Source organism: Rhinichthys klamathensis, unplaced genomic scaffold (genome assembly GCF_029890125.1).
Source record: "Rhinichthys klamathensis goyatoka isolate OS25496 unplaced genomic scaffold, OSU_Roscu_1.1 h1tg000192l_1, whole genome shotgun sequence".
Taxonomy (NCBI): Eukaryota; Metazoa; Chordata; class Actinopteri; order Cypriniformes; family Leuciscidae; genus Rhinichthys; species Rhinichthys klamathensis.
This window is the reverse complement of record NW_026606718.1, coordinates 2,899,058-2,920,806: the sequence shown is the minus strand read 5'-3', so window position 1 is coordinate 2,920,806 and position 21,749 is coordinate 2,899,058.

The window sequence follows — 21,749 nt, the reverse complement described above, 5'->3', positions numbered from 1 at the left end:
TTAGCGCATACAGACAGGAGCCATCTTGGAAAACAGTCTCGATCAGTCGAACCACGAAGGTGAGCGAACAGTACGTGTAGATATTGAAGATAAGATAAATTATATTTATTTTTTTATTTTCTCTGTTGCGTTCAGTGCTTCTCTTATGCGCTCAGTGCTTTCTTCCGGAAACAACGGACCATATGAGATTCCAAGTCACAGTTCAGCTCACGTATCACCGTGTTCGTGGTTCGACTGATCGAGGCTGTTTTCCAAGATGGCTGCTGTCTGTATGCGCTAACTGTACTGTCTGTGTAAAGTATCTTCTTATTAAACTGTCTATACACTTACAAAGTTCTCAATGCTTCGGTTTGCATGTAAGGACACTCATTATGCTGCCGTGTTAGTGTGGGGCTAATTTGAGCCTTGTTAATGGTATTAACTAGCGATCTCTTTTTGCTTACTCGATGCCCAATATACTAGCGTTATAAGCTAAACTGTTTTTAGAGATAAAACTCTTTATATTCGATTATCATGAAAACAAATCTCAGGGAACGATTTAGTCTGTACCAATGTGTTATTACACCCGAGGTTCATTTTGCACCGGAGTTCTCCTTTAAAACCGATTGTGTTGAAAATTGCGAAATTTGATTGACAATTAGCATTTCCATCAGCCATACTGGTCTGGTACTGTAAACATTTGTATGCCCTAAACGTTTTTCTGCACTTGGCTATACATACGGTTTTGTCCAAACTGCAAAACTTACTTTGGGTTTGCCTTAAAAGCATCAGTAAGAACAGTAAAAATCCAGCAATAGGGAAAATGAATTTTACATTATTTTGCAGATTATTTTGTATAATAATACAATTAATACCAATAGCACAAATTTTAGTGAACAAAAATGTGTCAAATGTCAATCTTTGGTGATTGGGCCATTGAAAATGTTGGCAAGGCAAGACAAAATCTGGACTACCATTTAATCTAGATTGAAGGATCTGCCAAGTGCAAATCTTTTTACAGTTCAAGGCATTATGTACATTTAAATGTGCCATTATTATGCACTTTTTTCTTGATAGTGTAAGGGTCAGACAGGTCAATTTAGCTCAAAGTGAATTATTAATTAATTTATAGGGAATTTAAAAAGAATAACTTATTACGGCCGAGCAAATGACTCGTCCAGCGTTCATTTGAACGGGCCGTAACTATCAGCTCTACAGCGGATATAAATATCCAAACTAGTGAAAACACTCAGCAGTTTAAGACATTAAATTCGTAAGCACATCACAAGACCACTTACCTTTTAAAATACAAACAAGACTTTATTGATTATTCTAACACACACAACTTTATCTAACACAAACACGTGCACACAAGTTGCAGAAAGAAAGAGAGTGAGGAAAGAATGAGTTTTAAGAGTGAGATTTTGAAATCCCAAGTTTCTATTATAAGACTTGACCTGAACGAACCTTCAATCATTAATTTAACCTTTCTGTCGTTTATATTGCGGGGTTATTCAATTTGATATCAAAGCACCAGTTAAGAGTCTTGAGGCTACTTGCTTTTCTTTGCCTTCCTTTGGGGATTCCTTTTGTCAGCGTAAAAGGGCGTTTCCCAGGTTCGTTGATTGGCTGGTGATATCCTCGTGTCTGGATTGATGTCTTGGGCAGCCAATCACATGGTGTGTTGGCGGATGGATGGAGAGTCTTTGAAGTTGGAAGCGGGCTTTGCAGTCGAATCGTTTAACCGAAACTTTGCAGCAAAACTTAACTTAGAACCAAGACTCAGCGAAAAAGAAAAGAAAACTAATTAAGAGAAAGACCATTTAAACAAGAGTAGTTAGATGGCTTGAATGAAGCTGTTTAACCCATGTTCTTCTGATCTTGATTTGGGTTCTTTCGTCTGCTCGTCTGCTTACTCGTCTGTCTGGTTACTCTGTCATGGCTACTCAATGACCACTCAATGTATCTTCTAATGGATTCTGGAATCTTCTCCTGCATTCTGGAATCTTCTCATGCTTTGTTCGTGTCCTGAGATTTTAAACTCAAATGTTTGTCCAGCCTCAGTTCTGACCAATTAGGCACTGTCTTTATTTGAGAGGTGGTATTTTCTTCACCTTTCATCGTAAATCATGACTTATCTGTGATCTCTTTACTCTCCAGCTGTAGCAGAGAGTACAGAGGGTACAGTTTAGACATGATTCCTAATACGAAACATTGTACACAGATTTCAATCACGCCATCTTCTGAATTAAGAACATACGATCGTAATGATAGGGAAGACACACTTTCATTCAAACATCTAATAGTTATAACAATTACATGACTTATATTTGATCTAAGCATAATAGTAACATATATAGGTCGTAGACATAATATAGAATTATGTGTAACAATGTTTGATTATAAGTCAGTCAGGAATTGTTTTGGGATGAATTTATGTATTTTGATATGCAAAGTCTCAGTCTCTGGTTTTAAGAGATTTCAACAGAAAGAGGTCTGTTTTAAATCCTTTGTCTTGGGATCAAACAACCTCTGCCGTCATCTTGGTGGGTCCTGAGCTGTGCCATCTCTAAACCAATCAGTCTCTTCCAAACTACCTAAAACTGACACGTTCTTCCTTTAGCTGGACTCATCTCGTTGAAGCTTGCATGGCCGCAAAGTTCTTAGCTGGGGGTTTTCGTTGGTTTGCATAGACTTAATTTGATGGTTCCGGATTGGTGATTTGGGGTCAGAGGTGTTGAGTTTTGAGTGAAATTACGCTTGAATGAATCATCTGGAAGATTCATTTGTGTTTGTTTGCCCTCAAATCCTACAATAGAATAACCATCAGACATCAACTAGTAATTTTAACATTGAAACACTGATGCAATGTTGATGAAGAAATGCTTCCAAAGTCTCATCCGTTTGCTCTCTTCACTTCAAACAGACGAGGAAAGCCAGGCAGGTGGGGAATAATTTAAGGTACTTTAAATGTATATGGGACACGTTGCTGATTTAGTCTACCTGCTCAGACTGCAAATCAGCCTTCATCCTTAAAACCCTGATGATTGGAGGATCAGTGCCAGGAAGAAACTTACGTTTATGTCATATCAAGTATGTGACTTGTGACACATAAATAATATTCATATGATAATATCAATGAAATGTAATGCATTGTGACAGTCACATGATAGACATCATGTTCCAAAGCCTAGTGAGCTGTCAGGAGCTGTACTGTAGGTAGGAAGCAGTGCTGGGGAATCTCCTTTGAAACTAGTTTCCCAATACTGGCTACTCAAGTAATTAGATGCAAGGTGCTAACAAGATGTAACATTTAATATATTTTATCAGACTAGTGTATAAGATGATTGAACAGATTGTGCACTAAATACTACTAATACATATAGAAAAATGCTTCCCTTCCTTAATCTGATCTACTTCACAGGGATTTCTCCACAAGGACACAGATGAATCTGAATTGTTTTTAACAATTACCATTACCTGTCTTAAAAACTATGATTCACCGAAATTAATTTCCATTTGGAAAAGTGTCTAATTCTACTGTATATGTTCTTGTAGTGTACTTCAAATATAAGAAATAGGCTTCTGTACAGTTTTAAATAACTACAGCAGATATAGAATGCTACAGAAAGTATTAATATAATATTATTTAAATAAAAGACCACTAAAGTGCGCTTAGAGACTGCACTTTCCTACTTAAGTACACTTTTAAAAAGTGTCTAATAATGAATGTAAAGAACTTACAGAGCTCTTACTTGTACCGCCTGACTGCTGCAGATTCATTTCGGCGTTGATGTAGAAACGCATAAATCCAAGTCTGAGGACGTGAACGCAGCATAAGCTCGTTGTTTTGGTTCAGGAGGAACTGTAATAGGTGGTTGCTGTTTGTTTTAGGCGCTCGCTGACGTTCTGTCTAGAACTCTGCATAGTCTCATGTTCACTCTGATGACGTGATGTCTGCACCAGCAGGGTGCGTGGAGGTATGGAAAATATATGTTGACAGGCAGGTAGGATATCCTATCATTGCATCGTATCATTGTTCGTCCAATCATTGTGTAGCACTTGTCTGAATTATTAGCAGTAATTTAGTAGATATTCTTTTTACTTTAGTTTTATAATAAAGATAAGATTTGAATTTCGTCAGAAGGATTAGGTATTGCTAAGGAGACAGCGGGTTGTCATGAAAAGTAACAGACAGACACAAGATTAGAAGTATAATTGGTTTCACTTTAAATAAAAAATAGAAAATTTGTCAAGTAAAAGAAAGTAAAATCACAAAATCACATAAACAATAGTCAAAACGATTGACTATGAAAATTCCCACCTCGAGTGCACTCTTGTCGGTGTTTTCATATATATACTCACATAGTCAGTTTAACACTCAGAAAGAAAATAGAAAATAACAAACAAGATGCAACAGAAAAGAGTATAATCTCTCTCTCTTAAGACCCTTAAGTGTCTCACGTAAAAGTCCCAATGTCTCTCAAATCTGGATTGTGGTTGACCCTCAAAAAAAAAGAAGAAAAATAGTTCTTAAAATCAAATTTGTGATCGAGTACGAGTAGCACTGGAAACTCAAGGAAAGGATATCGGCCTCCTCTCCACAACGTGATGTCTTCTCCCTTTCTAAAGACTGGGTTGGCTCGCCATCAAACACGGAATCTACAAGACGTCACAGAAGGTCGTGCAGTCATCACATCTCCACGATATCAAGAAGAAAGAAAAGAAAAGAAAACGGAAAAACGAAAGGAGAGAGAGAAAAAAAAACCTGGCCTCTGAATCAATAGCTCTCTTTCTAATACAGACACGTTGCCAACAATGGCGACGGTGAACTCTTGGTGATCGTTTCTTTCTTTTGCTCTCACACAGGCGCAACTACAGGCGTGCGTGATCATAAAATGGCGTCGGTGAACAGGTAGAATGTATTCCTCTATTCAATCGACTTCTTATTCAGAATGCATCAAATTAATAAAATCTCGACTTTCTCATACTCTTTCCACAGATTCTCAATCTAAGATTTATAGAAACGGATCACGACGATCAGATTGCGTCTGCTCTTCTCAATCAAGCTCGTCTCTTCTGTCATTGCGCATGCTCGTCGACACCCATGACTCAAATGACAAAGAGCTCTCATTGGTTGATCACTGAGCTTTTATCTAGAATGAATTTGAATATTTATTCATTTTTATATTATTCACTTTTTTCATCTCTTATCAACTTTTATTAAGGGAACAGATCACTAAATTGTGTTTAAATTAAATTAACTTTATTTAACCTGTGTTACATTCTCCCCTCCTAAATTCATGCAAGTCCCTTTGCATGTTCTGCTTGGCTGACTGGTGACCACACTGTGTAAACCATTAGGCAGCAAGGGAAGGACATTCAGATTTTCATCTCCACCAAGAGATTTAACAAAAGCCGAATTCAGACCTTGGAACAAAGATTGGACCACATATATTAATGGGTTTCCTGGCTGAAAATAAGTAAGTCGCTCTGGTTCTCCTCTCTGTCTAACAGAACGCCTCGGTAAGGTGTCTATCTCATTTTCTGATTGTTGTTCTGCTTTTACAGGAACATCTGAACTTTCAACAACACTGGTTACTTCAACTTCATCAACAGAACTACCCATTACAGCATCGATTTGGCCCTTATCAGGTAAGTTACTTTGTTCAAGGACACCGGGAACATTAAGAGGTAAGTGTTCACCAGGTGTATCGAAAGTTAAGTATTCATCAGGATTACCGACTGGTAAGGCTTCAATAAGTAAATTATTACTCTGGTCGCCCTGCAAAGTTTCGCCGGTTGAGAAAGTTTGTTCGGCTGAGGTATCAGCAGAATCAGCGCTCACGGTCTCTTTTTCCGCACAGATATCATGAACTGTAGAGAACCGTACTGTCTCTATATTTGGAGTACGACTGTACTCACAATACGAATTTCCTTCTTCAGTATCAGAGAGAGAAGTGTCATCAATTAACGGAACCTTAGGATTCTGTCGTGTTCGAGGTCTTGAGATGGATTTGTTTAGAGTGGGTGGTTCAACTTCGGGAGACGGTAAAAACCCACACGGGAGCAACAGATCTCTGTGAAGAGTACGCAGAGGACCGTCCTTTCTCTCTGGACGAACAGTATAAACTGGCAATTCAGCTGCCTGACTCACCACAACATACACCTCAGACTCCCACTTGTCTGCTAACTTGTGCTTCCCGCGTATCCTAACGTTCCTCACTAACACTCGATCACCAATCTCCAAAGAACAATGAGTTACGGATTTGTCAAACCTAGCTTTGTTTCTTTCTGCACTTTTTGACATACCACGTGACGCAAGCGAATAACTCTCTTTCAGATTGGTTTTTAGATGCTTGACATACTCGGAATGAGACTGTCGCAGACCATCTTGATACGGCAACCCAAAAGCAAGGTCGACGGGTAACCTGGGTTGACGTCCAAACATCAATTCGTAGGGAGTGAACCCAGTGACCTCATGTTTCGTGCAATTGTACGCATGAGCTAAAGGTTTTACAAAATCTCTCCAACGAACCTTGTCCTTTTCTTCTAAGGTACCCATCATACTGAGCAAGGTCCTATTGAAGCGTTCGACCGGATTTCCCCTGGGATGATAAGGGCTGGTTCGGGATTTTTTAACACCTGCCATTTCACAGAGCTCTTTAATGGTACGTGATTCAAAATCTCGGCCCTGGTCGCTATGAAGACGCTCGGGGAACCCATAATGCACAACAAAATTTTCCCAAAGACATTTTGCTACCGTCCTTGCCTTTTGGTTGGGTGTGGGGACTGCCACAGCATATTTGGTAAAGAAGTCAGTGATTACCAAGATGTCTCTCGTGTTACTCTTGTCCGGCTCTAATGAGAGAAAATCCATACAGACCAACTCTAAAGGTCTTGTGGCTTGGATATTAACCAGCGGTGCAGCTTTTTGAGGCAATGATTTCCTCCTCACACAACGACCGCATGTTCGGATCTTTTGTTCTACTTCCGCAGCCATCTTCGGCCAATAGAAACGAGACCTTACTAAATCTAGAGTTCTCTCTACCCCCATATGACCCATACTGTCATGCAAACTGCTCAATACAGAGGGCCTCAGTTTCTCAGGTAGCACGAGTTGGTAAGTAACTAATTCCTCTACTTGCCGCTTCCGATAAAGCACCCCATCTTTTAACTCAAGACGGTTCCACTCTCTTAGAAAGAAAGGAAGATCTGGGAGTTCCCTCCTGACTGTTGGCGGAGGCTTTTCTCCCGACTCTAAGAAAGACACTACTTCTCGAATGACTGGATCTGCCCTTTGCTCGTCACAGAGGTTCCCTGACAGGTAAGATACAACAGGTAACCCCTCTAAATCACCTTCTTGTGCGTAACTATCAGGTACTGCATCAGGGTGAAGTGCAAGAGACTCAACAAAAGCAGCACCAGACCCAACGTCCGTTGGCGGTCTGACCAGATGCTTCTCACATATCGCCTGAACTACGTCACTTGCGGTGTCACACGAATCTGCAGCTTCCGCGAGATGATTCTGCATAAACTGTTGAATTCGTTCGTACTCTTTTTGCGATTGAGGATTTTCAGGCAATTGTTCCTGCGGTCGCCTTGATAGACCATCAGCATCAGCATTTAACTTGCCTGCTCTGTACTGTAACTTAAATGAAAAAGTGGAAAGGGCAGCAAGCCACCTGTAGCTAGTCGCATCTAGTCTCGCCGTGGTTAGAACATACGTTAAAGGGTTACTGTCTGTAACGACGGTGAATTGGCTACCATACAAATAATCCCTAAACTTTTCAGTTACTGCCCATTTAAGGGCAAGAAACTCAAGCTTATGCGCCGGGTAATTGGACTCACTGCGGGATAACCCTCTACTTGCATATGCAATGACTCGCATCCTCCCTTCCTGTTCCTGATACAGGGCTGCTCCTAAACCCTTGGTGCTGGCATCTGTATGCAGGAAGTAGGTAAGTTTAGGGTTAGCAAAACCCAACACAGGCGCAGTAGTCAGGTTGTCGATAACAGACCGAAACGCTTCCTCACAAAGTGGGGTCCAACGGTCTCCGAACGAATCTTTAGGGTTATGGTATGAACCCTTACTCTCACTCCGTTTAACACTTTTCCTAGTCGGCGGATACCCTACGGTCAGATCGGTGAGTGGTTTCACAACCCTAGAGTAATCCTTAATAAAACGGCGATAATACCCCGAAAAGCCCAAAAACGACCTTAACTCCTTAAGGTTTTTGGGACTCGGCCAGGTTTTTAAGGCTTGTATTTTCTCCGGATCAGTCTCAACGCCGTGCTCAGACACAATGTGCCCTAAATAACGAACGGACGTCTGAAAGAACTTACATTTCTCAGGGGCGAGTTTTAGCCCATACTCTCTGAGCCGAGAAAGAACTTTTAACAGCCGTCTTTCATGCTCTTCCAAAGTTTCAGAAAATATGATTAGATCGTCAAGGAATACAAGTACTTCCCTGAGATTGATATCCTCCATACACTTCTCCATCAATCTCTGAAAAGTACTTGGGGCATTAGTGACCCCCTGAGGCATGCGATTAAACTCCCAAAACCCCAGGGGACAGACAAAGGCGGTTTTAGGTTTGTCTGCTTCTTCCACCTCTATCTGGTAATACCCAGATTTCAAGTCGAGTACCGAGAACCATTTTGATCCGGTTAAGGCGGAAAACGTCTCCTCGAGATTGGGTAATGCATATGCGTCTTTAACGGTTTGTAGGTTTAACTTTCTATAGTCTATGCACAACCGTACATCTCCGTTTTTCTTCCGCACTACTACGATAGGTGAAGAAAAGGACGACTCAGACTCTCGGATAACGTTACTCGCAAGAAGATCGCGCAGATGTTTGCGGACGGCTTCCAGATCTTGCGGATGGATCGGTCGCGCCCAATGTTTAAAGGGAGTTTCATCATTAAGTTGTATACGATGTTTCACTTTTTGTGTATGCCCAAAATCTAGATCGTGCTGACTGAAAACATCAGACATTTCTCTGAGTTTTTCTGAGATGCGGTCCCGCCATTCTTGTGGCATGGGGGACTCACCGAAATTCAAGGCGAAATTGGATCCCTGAGTAGGTAAGTGCTCACTAGCCGGGGAAACACTCGACTGAGGAAGCACGGACTCAACTGCATGCAGCTCTGCTATTATGCATCGTGGGGGAATGGTTATATCATGCTCTGTTTCGTTTTTTAGTACCACAGGCAACCAGACAGACTGACTACTAGAAGGGGTAAGTAAGCAGCGCTTCACAAACACACCACCAGGCAAGGAGGATTCAGACGGGTGTTCTACCACTACACGCTTATCTATCCCACCTGGTACTGCAACAGAACCCTTCACTACGACAGTTTGACCAGCGGACATGACCTCCGGTACGTTGCCTCTTAATCTCACATGACCCAGAACACCACTCGTGTTCTGCTTTCGCCTCGTTTCAAGGGTTTTCAAAACCACTCTATACCCAAATAGAGATGGCTGGTGCTTCTGGGATTCTGCTTGTAACTGCTGCTCATAAAGGATGTCAAGAGCGTTGGTACCTATTAAGATCAACGGCTGAGCGTGAGACTTCACATCTGGAACAACTAAAGCTACCGTGGCCACTTCAATAGTCACACCCAAAAACTCTTCAGGGAACGTGATGTCTACCTTTACGTAACCCTCGTACGGAACGGACAACCCATTTGCGCCTTCTACCTCTAATATATCGTCAAGAGGGTTAATCGGCTGCTCTGAGAGGTGTTGTTCATAAAAAGACTTAGGCACAGTCGTGACCTGGGATCCAGTGTCTAGTAGACAATGACATTTCTTACCAGCTATGCTGACTTCGGCAACACACCTAGCACCAACTAAGCCCTTAGGTAGGTTTGCATTCTGCTTCCTAGAAGTTTGGCATTTCTTGAAGACACGATTTACAATGGGACCATTTGACTTTAACTCAGTTCCTGTATGTCCCACGACAGGAACTGCCTCTAGTTTAAATCAGAGCTAGTAGGGAGATTCTGTGACTCCCACTGTAACTGTTTCTCCCTTAACAGCCTACGTTTAGTAGCGACAAGCTCGGGATTTGGCTCAGAACTACAGGACGATGCAATGTGGCCATCCTCACCACATGTGAAACAGTACCACGGCCTAGGTCTATCAGTTGGCTTCCTGTTGACTGGAACCACACTCGCAGCAGCCCCTGACTTCCTTTGGTCAGGTGGTGCAAGCTTGTTGACTACCTCTCGCGACGGGGTTTTCTTTGGATATTTAGATCGGACTGCGAGATTAGCTAACTGACTCTGAAGTTTGACAATCTGCTTCTTTAACTCGCGCGTTTCGGTTTCAAGAGAGCTCACTCTAGGACCTTCGTCTTGTTCTAATTCAGCAGAAACCCACGCTTTCTGAGAGTGCATAAACGCTCTCTGTTTAGAGGACCCAAGGTGTTGCTTCATTCGAGTTGCTTTCGCAGTATGTTTATCCTCCTCTGTACGAAGCATAAGCAGAAGCTGTGCAAAGGAAGGAGGATTGTTTCGCTTTTGCTCTAGTCGTAGTTCGGTGATTAAATCATTATCCCAGCAGCCCCTGCAAAACTGCTTCAGAAGGTGCCTATCTGCCTCTCCTGGGACGATACCATCTCTTTTGACAGTTGCATTTAAAGCTGACTGTAGCCTGTACAGATAAGTGGACGGCCTTTCACCCGCATCCTGCAACGTGTTCATGAATTTGGCTAATAATTCATCCCCATCCTCCACAGCCCCGAAAGCGGAGTCTAACAGCTGGAGGTAAGCGGAAGGAGGAGATTCAGGATTCAGATGCTTTATAACATCTGCCGCAGGTGGCAAAAGACTGTCTAGTATTCGCCTAGACGCATGCAAATCGGACAAAGAGGGATCTTTCAAAATGAATTCGACACTAGAACGCCAAATGTCGTAATCTACCTCGTTGCCAGGCCTGGGGCATTTTCCTGAAAATACTCTGAGCCTGGGCTGTACATGCCCTTGAGCAACCATTTCACTGCTCCGCACAACATGCTCAACTACTAGTTTTTGGACCTCGGGCGGGTTGAGAAATTTGGACGACGTGCGAAGGGTCGGCTCAATCAAATCGATAGGAGTAGGTTGTGACGCTACGTCATCTATCTGACTCGGTGGATTACGAATTGGGTTGAAGTTCCCATCAGGAGATGCCCAATATGGTTTCTCACAGGTGTTTTCACCAGTACTACCAGAAACAGCGGGCTCTGGTGGGAGGTCAGCACTCATTTGCGACAGCATTTCACTCAGTATAGACTCAAAGTTGTTTCCGCTCAGTTCCGCTATTTCTTTTAATCTGTCCAGGTAGGACTTTGTTATGCTACTACCCAGTTGCTGTGTAAACACACTGGCTAACGCTCTCACATGGCACTTAGCACCGGGTTCACTTGACAGCTGGTGAGTATACGGCAATGTTGGTCCAAGTGATTGCATCGCTTTATTACTGTTGTACTCAACGATCACATTTTGGTAGAACTCGGATTCTTTGTCGTCGATGCGCACGGTTTTGACAAACGACCCGTGTCGTTTCAGAGCATCAAACAATTCATCATCACTCGCAACGTCGGTTAAACCACTGACTATTACGGAGTTTGGGATAATAATCCCTTCAGTTTCAATAATCTCCATTATCGTCGCTTGCTTGAAAGCAAAAGGGATATAAAATGTGTAGCTGTTAGTTCTCAACAACAGCGCTGTCTCCTGGCTGGCTCGCCAAAGTTTATGTAGCACTTGTCTGAATTATTAGCAGTAATTTAGTAGATATTCTTTTTACTTTAGTTTTATAATAAAGATAAGATTTGAATTTCGTCAGAAGGATTAGGTATCGCTAAGGAGACAGCGGGTTGTCATGAAAAGTAACAGACAGACACAAGATTAGAAGTATAATTGGTTTCACTTTAAATAAAAAATAGAAAATTTGTCAAGTAAAAGAAAGTAAAATCACAAAATCACATAAACAATAGTCAAAACGATTGACTATGAAAATTCCCACCTCGAGTGCACTCTTGTCGGTGTTTTCATATATATACTCACATAGTCAGTTTAACACTCAGAAAGAAAATAGAAAATAACAAACAAGATGCAACAGAAAAGAGTATAATCTCTCTCTCTTAAGACCCTTAAGTGTCTCACGTAAAAGTCCCAATGTCTCTCAAATCTGGATTGTGGTTGACCCTCAAAAAAAAAGAAGAAAAATAGTTCTTAAAATCAAATTTGTGATCGAGTACGAGTAGCACTGGAAACTCAAGGAAAGGATATCGGCCTCCTCTCCACAACGTGATGTCTTCTCCCTTTCTAAAGACTGGGTTGGCTCGCCATCAAACACGGAATCTACAAGACGTCACAGAAGGTCGTGCAGTCATCACATCTCCACGATATCAAGAAGAAAGAAAAGAAAAGAAAAGAAAACGGAAAAACGAAAGGAGAGAGAGAAAAAAAAACCTGGCCTCTGAATCAATAGCTCTCTTTCTAATACAGACACGTTGCCAACAATGGCGACGGTGAACTCTTGGTGATCGTTTCTTTCTTTTGCTCTCACACAGGCGCAACTACAGGCGTGCGTGATCATAAAATGGCGTCGGTGAACAGGTAGAATGTATTCCTCTATTCAATCGACTTCTTATTCAGAATGCATCAAATTAATAAAATCTCGACTTTCTCATACTCTTTCCACAGATTCTCAATCTAAGATTTATAGAAACGGATCACGACGATCAGATTGCGTCTGCTCTTCTCAATCAAGCTCGTCTCTTCTGTCATTGCGCATGCTCGTCGACACCCATGACTCAAATGACAAAGAGCTCTCATTGGTTGATCACTGAGCTTTTATCTAGAATGAATTTGAATATTTATTCATTTTTATATTATTCACTTTTTTCATCTCTTATCAACTTTTATTAAGGGAACAGATCACTAAATTGTGTTTAAATTAAATTAACTTTATTTAACCTGTGTTACAATTGCATCAGACCGAATAGAAGGTTTGGACGAACATTGTTTGGTCCTGAGTCTTCCACAGAACATATATGTACTTGTTTTGATATTTAGACCACTTATATTATTGATTGCTCTCAGGAACAGTATAACAAAAAGTGTTTATGAAACAAATTGCTTACCCTAGCTTTAAGTCCTACTTGTCCTACCTAAGTGTCTGAAAAACATTAGGCTTTCATTCAGTTCATATTTAACTATATTCTTCCTGTTCTATTTTTATTTAAAAGCATGCTTAAGTGCACTTATTTTTCAAAAGGACTGGATTTCCTAACACTAAAAATAAGAGACTGTAGGTGAAGAGAGCATTTTGTCATGCTACATCGCTATGTAGCTTGCTACTGTAAAAGCTCCACATTTTAAAGCAGCTAAGCTGTTGTTATGCTAGTTGGTAGAATCACTACTTTTAGTTATTTACTTCTTGACATTGCTACAGTGCGCAGCTCACTTGGTTTCACTCACAGATTCAGTAATGGCACTGTCTTCGAGAGTCACCTGTGCCAGAAAACAATGACTTTACTGTGTAGCATTCATGGGGCTTCAAAAGTGTCAGTTCCAAACCAGCAAAATGACTTTGTACAAAACAGCTTTGAAGACCTGTAATAAGTGCCAAATAGCTGGATGGCTGAAAACACTCTGAAATGTTAGCAGTGTCATACTGCACTCAGGTTCACTCAAGTCAAGTTATTCTGAATGGAGTGACATGTAAAACACCACTGTATGTTGAAGCCCACATATTTTTGCTGAGTACTCTTTTGAGAGACTGGCGGAAGCCATCGGGCAATGGGCATGTTACATTTACATCATAACAAGCAACATCCCGCTGTTTATCATCAAGTGCTAGGACTATTTTGTGTGATTGCAAAGTTTAGGAGTACAATATTTGAATACATTTAAAACTTATGAAGTGTTTTTCTCCTAAATGTTGAGTACTAATATATGAAGAGTTCAGATGCAAAAGCCTCTAAATGCCATCTGAAATTTTCTTCTAAAATGATCATTTTTATCAAGCTCGTATATTTAAATTAAGTAATTTTACTTAAATGACAATTAATGGGTAATTTTTCTTGCCATTTAAGTGAAATTATTGAACTTAAATATACGAGCTTGACAAAAATGATCATTTTAGAAGAAAATTTCAGATGGCATTTAGAGGCTTTTGCATCTGAACTCTTCATATTTTGATTCAGTTGTATACTAAGGAAGCTCTTGCTTATGCAAGAAAAATAAAATGACTTCACAACAAACAAGCCCATCTCCAAATTGTTATTCATCCATCATCTAAGGTGCCGTGAGGGAAACAGAGGCACTGATGTGTACCTCTTGTTAAACACTAGTTCATAGAGATGACAAGCCAGAATTAATGAGAGTTCATAAAGTTCCTGCATAGGTAGAGCTGCCTAATCGAATGAAATGCATTAAAGGACAGAGAATTCTGAACAAGTATATCTGCTTAATTTAGAACAACTACATTATAATGTGTTTGTTGGTTCATAGACCCCAGAATGTATTGAAATCAGTTAATGTATCAAAACACATCATCCGAATCAGATTCAGAACGTTGATCAAAACATATATCGAGTACATCGAGTCCATCAACACCCCTAAAGCTTCACAGTCCTGTACCTCTTCTTGTGTTGGACATTTCATTCTGTACCATTAGGCAGTTTTGATTTATATGCTGTTGAATGTTTGATGATCACTTTAGCTTACTTTAGAAGTGTGAAAGCAACTTCTATTCGCTCCATCTGGATTATGCGGATCTTTTTCTTTGCTTAGTTTTGGATCCGGAGATGCTGTACTATTTCAGATAGCGCCCTCTACCATAAAACAGTGAAAATACGGATTGGCAGAAAAAAAAGAAAAAGAAAAGAAAAACTCGTCAAATGGTGGGGAACCATTCTGCCATAAATTACGTAAAATCCCATCTATGGTGGAGAAAGAGAGGAACAGGTCACCCAAAAATGTAAAATTCTGTCATAATTGACTAATATTTGTTATTGTATGAAACCCAAAAGTAGATATTTATCAGAATGTCCAAAGTGTTTATATCCATACAATAAAAGTAAATGACGACCACATCCGAACAATATTGGACTCTACTGACTTTTGTTGTATGGACAATTTGCATTGTACTGAGAATGTTCTCAAGTGAAGACATGAGAGTGAGTCAATTATTTATTTATTTATTTGTATTGAACTAATCGTTTATATCCTAATGTATCCATTGGTTTTTTACTAGATACTATAAGACAAACTATTATTCCAGCATGTTTTCCAGAGGATTGCAGAATTATAAAAAAAAGTTACTTTTAAAAAGGTCCCATGTCATTCCCACTTTAAAAGTTTGAGCAAGTGGATTTCAAGGGGATTGTTTTGTGAGCCTGTCAAAACATAATACAGGGTTTGCACAGAGGCTGTTATTGAATTCTATGGGGTAGCGCTGACCAGGGTGTGTATTACAAAGTGACCTTCGGTAGGAAGTTTGAATGTTATGATTTTATGATATATGTTTGAACAGCTTTATGTGACAGCTAGTGGCATGGATGGCCTACCTTAGAAGTATTGTACTTTCTCAACTCCTCCTCCTCAACTACAGTAGGCCTAACTTTTCTTCAGTAAAAAGAAAGCCTCTAGAGGATTGTGAATGAAACGTTTTATGTAATGGCCTTAGAAGAGGTCAAAAGGGTATTTCAAAATGAAATGTTTTGGAAAAGTGCAGACTAATAAAAAAGTGCTGACTAATAATAATACATCACAGGATCAAAGAATCTAGACTTACCCAAAAAGTGCTTAAGATTAGCTTAGATCATTACAAACCAATCACCAGATCAGTATAGCCAATTACAGTGAAAGAAGACTTGAGTGGCATTGGTTTTTACTCAACTGCAAGGTATGTACATGTATCTTTCTCTCTCTCTCTCTTGGTTGTTGTGAACAGTTAGCTCCCGACAGGGAATAAACTTTAATTCCTGCAAAGAGAAACTCGGGAGTCGTGTCTGGTGCTGAACAGCTGCGGAGATGTACTAAAGATTCAATGCTCAGAGGACCACAGCTGGGACATTGATAGTGTTGGAAGACAATAGACCCGCACTCGGGGTGAGGCTTGTAATACCCGGAGTTAGTATTAATGATCCTGTACCAGACCAGCGTACACCGGTGAGAGTTTATAGATGCTAAAGACCTGGTGCTTATGTGTGGTTTGAGGTAGGGATAGTAACTTCTTGACGGGATGCCGTCACAATACTTCGAGAGGGGAATAACCTCAAAGTATTGGATTGTAGTGTATGGATTCGGGAAGGTTATTACCCTGAAGGTACTGCAGTATTGAATTGATAATATAGTTTCGTATTGTATTGTACTGACAACTTGAGGTTGCTCGAATTGTCTGTGGTGAAGAAGTCAGATTAGTAGGTTGTATTCATATTGAGAATTTCCACGACAGGTCGTGATAGGTCGAAGATCACTTGATATTACTATTAATCATAACTGAACTTCTAATTGATGCTAAAATGATTTACACTATTTCATGCACTGGCCAATTAGAGATGTTGTTTCAGACTAGTGAAAAGAAAACATCTAAAATAGTGTTTTAATTGCACTTTATCTATTTGCATGTGTATATTTAAAGTACAGTTTGTATCTTGAAAGGCCATTTTCTCTAAATTAGTTTTTTTTTTTTTTCTCCTATGGCCCAACATCTCCATTTCAGTATCAACTTTACAAATTTGTTCCCAAGGTTTTTACAGAGGCGTTTGTTCATATATAATTCTGGATGTTTTGACAGTATTTTCTTTTTTGTATGTGTGTGTTAAAAATAGATCCTATTTTACTCACTCCATGATGTGGGGTGTCTTTACTTAAATTTGTAATCCTTTTTTTTTTTTTTGTATTTAAAGGAAATGCCTTAATAGCGAAGTTTAACAGAAAATCGGTCAGATTCCATATTTGTTCGACAAAACTGAGGCCCCGTTTACACGAGAACGATTCCGGGTGAAAACGTAAAAATATTTTATCGGATGTGCCTTTCGTTTACACGGCAACGGCGTTTTGGGGGCTTAAAAACGCAAAAAAGTGAAACCACCCTCCAGAGTGGAAATCTTAAAAACGCTCCACCGTCGCGTTCCCGTCTAAACGGTAAAAACGCAAATCTGCTCACGGTGGCTCTCGTCGCGTACGCGTTTACGTCACATGCATGCGCCAGTACAGGAAAATAACAACCAACATGTCAGATTGTTTCCATACGTCGGACCTTCAAGTTGCCCTAGCAGCTCTGAAAAACATAAGAGTTTTTTCAGCAGTTGTACAAAATATTCTAAGATATTGGTGTTGTTGTGTGGCAGTGCTTCACATTGACACCTAGCCGCCTGGAGTGCATACTACATCGAATTTCACACACTTTTGCGTCACCATATGCTCGCGGATTTCCCAACCATAACACTCGTCTAAACGCAGAATAAAAAGTGATAACGCAACGCCACTTTTGCGTTTTCTCTTCAGATCGTTTCCGTGTAAACATAGCCTTAGAGAGTGTAAAGTAATCATGCAACCAAAATATACGTGTGTGTACATGTGTACATACTGTATATATGTGTGTGTGTGTGTGTGTGTGTGTGTGTGTGTGTGTGTGTGTGTGTGTGTGTGTGTAAATTTAAACATGTAGTTCTGTAGTCATTAAAAGAGCTTCTCTAGCTGCAGAATCACAGGCTATAGTGTTTAATAAATGAACCTCTAACAGCTGTTCAGTTCCCATTGTGTTACTCTTTGAGCTCATTAGGTTGCAAAATATTGTTACAAACATATTGTCTTCTGTCAGGATATATGCATGCCTAAAAATATGTGAATTATCAATCAAGCCCCCAACAATCTGATGGATATTACTGTTTATGCATAACTTGGAAACAATCAAGGTTGAGATCATAAACACCAAAATCTAATCCATCTCCAATTTCAGCAAGCCAGACAATTTATGTTAGAGTGAAGACATGATCGAACACCACGCTCTCTCTTATTTCACTTGTCAGCCCGGTTGGGAGCATCAATTTCAATATATCTCCTCATCTCAAGTGATTCTGACAGCATTTAACATATTCTAAAATATTAGACGTGTCAGGGACAGAGAAGACTAATAACAAAAGAGTGACGTATAAACACCAATATGGCAAATTCATGTTTTGATCTCTGCTATAATTAGACGCAGTCAAAGTCATTAAAAAGGCCTGATGATTTACAGCTGCCGTTATGAATATGGAGGACAGTAGTCTGTAAAGCTTCACGCTTACCAAAGTAACAAATGAACAAAGACAAATTTTACATTATCCTTTAAACCGGCCTCTTATATATATATAAATAATGTTTTTATTTTATTATTTTATTATTTTATTTTATTTCAGCTTACATATTTTTTTTTCAAGTAATGGAATGGTTTTAATTTCAGTTTTAGTTCACCATAATAATGCTGATTCTTGGACATAAATGGTATTATCCATTGATTATTGAATATATATATATATATATATATATAAAAAAAAAAAAAAAAACATTGTTTGTTGTTTCAACTGCCCGAGGGAACCACAAAATACAAATAAATAATTGATCCATTGTTTTTTTTTCTTGTTGTGCCAATGAAAGGATTATTTGAAGACATAAATAATCCATCTAGCAAAAAAGACCAAATAAATCTCTAGAACTTTCGGTTGCTTATTTGATGTGTGCATAACCAGCACCTGTGGGGTTGTTTTTTTTGTGAGCTCAACCCGTGGGCAATCATAGCTGTCATCGGACTCCAGGATCTGAAGAGGAGGTTGTCAAATTTACCACATAGATTGGTGGCAGCAAGGGAAAATTGTGATGTTTTGAGATGGTGAAACGTGAAAGCAAGAGAGAGTGTAAATATCGGAAATGTAAAAGGGGAAGCTTGTTCCTGGATGTTCATGAAGAGACCTAATAGAGCAGTAATAAAGGGACGAAGGCTAGTTTCGTGTTCAGAAACACCAAAGAGGACTTTAGTGCACGGTATTTTTCAAATTCACACTCGATTTCATTAAGCTCTTATACTGTTATATGTGACCAATGCAAATTATTTGAACAATATTTAGAAGAATATTGCAGTAAATACTGCACTCTGTCCATCTAAAGTATTGCCTGGTACATCGATTTGTCCTCTAGTATCTTTAGTATTATTGTTAACAAAATACATCATGTTTTCACTGAACAATTTGCTACAAATTATTATTAATCCTGATATTGTCAATATATCTCTCCCCTCGGAATTCAAACACTGTCCAGAAAAGGACACATCCACATGCAATATATCTCAAGTCTTAAACCTTATTTACAGTATGCTACATTCACAATACTCAATATATTCTGTAAGAATGAAAGTGAAAGATGACAGAATTATTATTCTTGTGTGAACTATTTCTTCAAAAAAAGAGTTAAATTGCTTGAAATTGCTGAGTGACATCTAAAGAGACATAATTTGATTACCCATAAACATAGGGAAAAGAGAGGCAGACAAAGGCAGAAAGAACATGTGTGATCCTAAAGCAAACATGGGATTTAACTGTTAAGTAATTGTGTTATTTGTTCATTAATGTGTTTAAAACAGGCAAATCACTGTCAAAACAAGGCATTTACAACTCTATTACAGCCACTGAACCTCAATAAGCATAATTCAATTAATTTATACAATCATTGTGCCACAAGACACATCATGTTTGTTCGATTTTATTGTCAGTTTAAGCTTCTTGTCAAAAACGTTTTGCGGAAACAGAGCTCAGATAACTAAACTGTGGGCTGTGCTTATTACAGTCCACGCCATAATTGTGGAAGAAGATTTGGGGAAACAAAAAAAAACAAAAAAATCTATAAATGTACACTAACAAGTCTCAAACGGATTGCTGGATATTACCACACAAGCAACTTATTAGCACAGTAACTGAAACACAACCTGGGAACCAGGGGGAACACTATAATGTTCTTGTTTCATGAGGCAGTTATTTATTCTGTGGCAGCAAATCTGTAGAAAGGTAAACTATAGCAACATAAGTACAAACATTAGAACATAATTTAAAAACGCAAGTAGATGTTTGCAAGGCACTATTAGAAAAGTTTAACATTTTAAATGTTTAGTTTTGTTTAAATAAATGCATTTATTTTTCAAGGAAGCATTTGATGAAAAGTGACAGTAAGTGTAATGCTACAAAAAGGTTTATATTTTATATCATTTTTGTTTATATCAAATAAATTCTGTTCTATTAAACTATATATTTATATAAAAAAAGCTCAATTTCTACATTGATAATAAATATTGTTTTGCAGTTCTTACTAGAAAAGATAAGCTACGTAAAGGCAAAATATAAAGTTTTGTAGCGTCGCTATTTTTAGTAAGTTGCTCCTCAACACTGTTTAAGATCATTGTAAATGTGCCACGCTTTCTTCTGAATTTCTCTCTCTGAACCTGAGAGGAGCTTTATTCCCTGTGGGGGCCTGCTAACGGGTCAACATTAAATCCAGGACTAAAAATCACAGAATGACGTGACTAAAAATAACAGCTTTACATGATTTCTCTCCCATCTGTTAAAGTATGCTTAGAGATGGATGGACAGATTAGCAGAGTTATATGAATGGGATTGTGTATTTGTGTCACATACAGAGAGAGAGAGAGAAATGAAGATGAGGTAAAAGGACTTTAGCTAAATACGTACTGTCTGAATTCCTCGGCCCATGCCATGTTGGATCCAACTTTTAATATTAGTTTGTTCATTAATGTTTCACAATGATTTCTGAACCTTTTGCAATTTATTCAAGAACGTTGTGCAAGTTTACTGAAACAATAGTGCTGTAAATTTCACATACTGTTGAAAATCCAGTTTTTAGTTTGTTCATGATAAGTGATTATTGTCACAGTTGTAAACACGATAGATTTCTTCTTTCATAAGGGGGTTTGGCATTACAGCAACTTTTTTCCCAGTCTGACTCTTGTTCACTTACATCGATTTTTATTGCCTCAAAAAATATTATCCGATTACTCCAATTTTTTTTTTTTAAAATTCACTCGATTACTCGATTGCCAAAATAATCATTAGTGACAGTCCTAGATTAGTTAAAACATTTCAAAATGCACCTGCATTGTTTTGCATTTTGACATATTTTGTCATTGAAGTTTTCTTAAAAATAATGTTAAAATATCGCCTCGTTCTCGTGAACCCAATACCGTATATCGTCTTGTCTCGTGAGCTAAGTGTATCGTGACTCCCCTACTTCCAAGTAAAAATCAGTGACTACGTTTACATGCAGCCAATTTTCGGGTTATGGTCGGGTTAAGGTCACTATTCGGGTTTCTGAAACATTAGGAATAACCCGTTTACATGCGTGAGCAGAGAGAGTTTCTCCAGTATACATGGAATTGCAATATCCCGATGTAAACGGCGACGCACGGTTAGCGTCAAGACGTACGGACAACCTTAAAGGACAACTCCGGCGCAAAATGAACCTCGGGTGTAATAACACATTGGTACAGACTAAATCGTTCCCTGAGATTTGTTTTCATGATAATCGAATATAAAGAGTTTTATCTCTAAAAACAGTTTAGCTTATAACGCTAGTATATTGGGCATCGAGTAAGCAAAAAGAGATCGCTAGTTAATACCATTAACAAGGCTCAAATTAGCCCCACACTAACACGGCAGCATAATGAGTGTCCTTACATGCAAACCGAAGCATTGAGAACTTTGTAAGTGTATAGACAG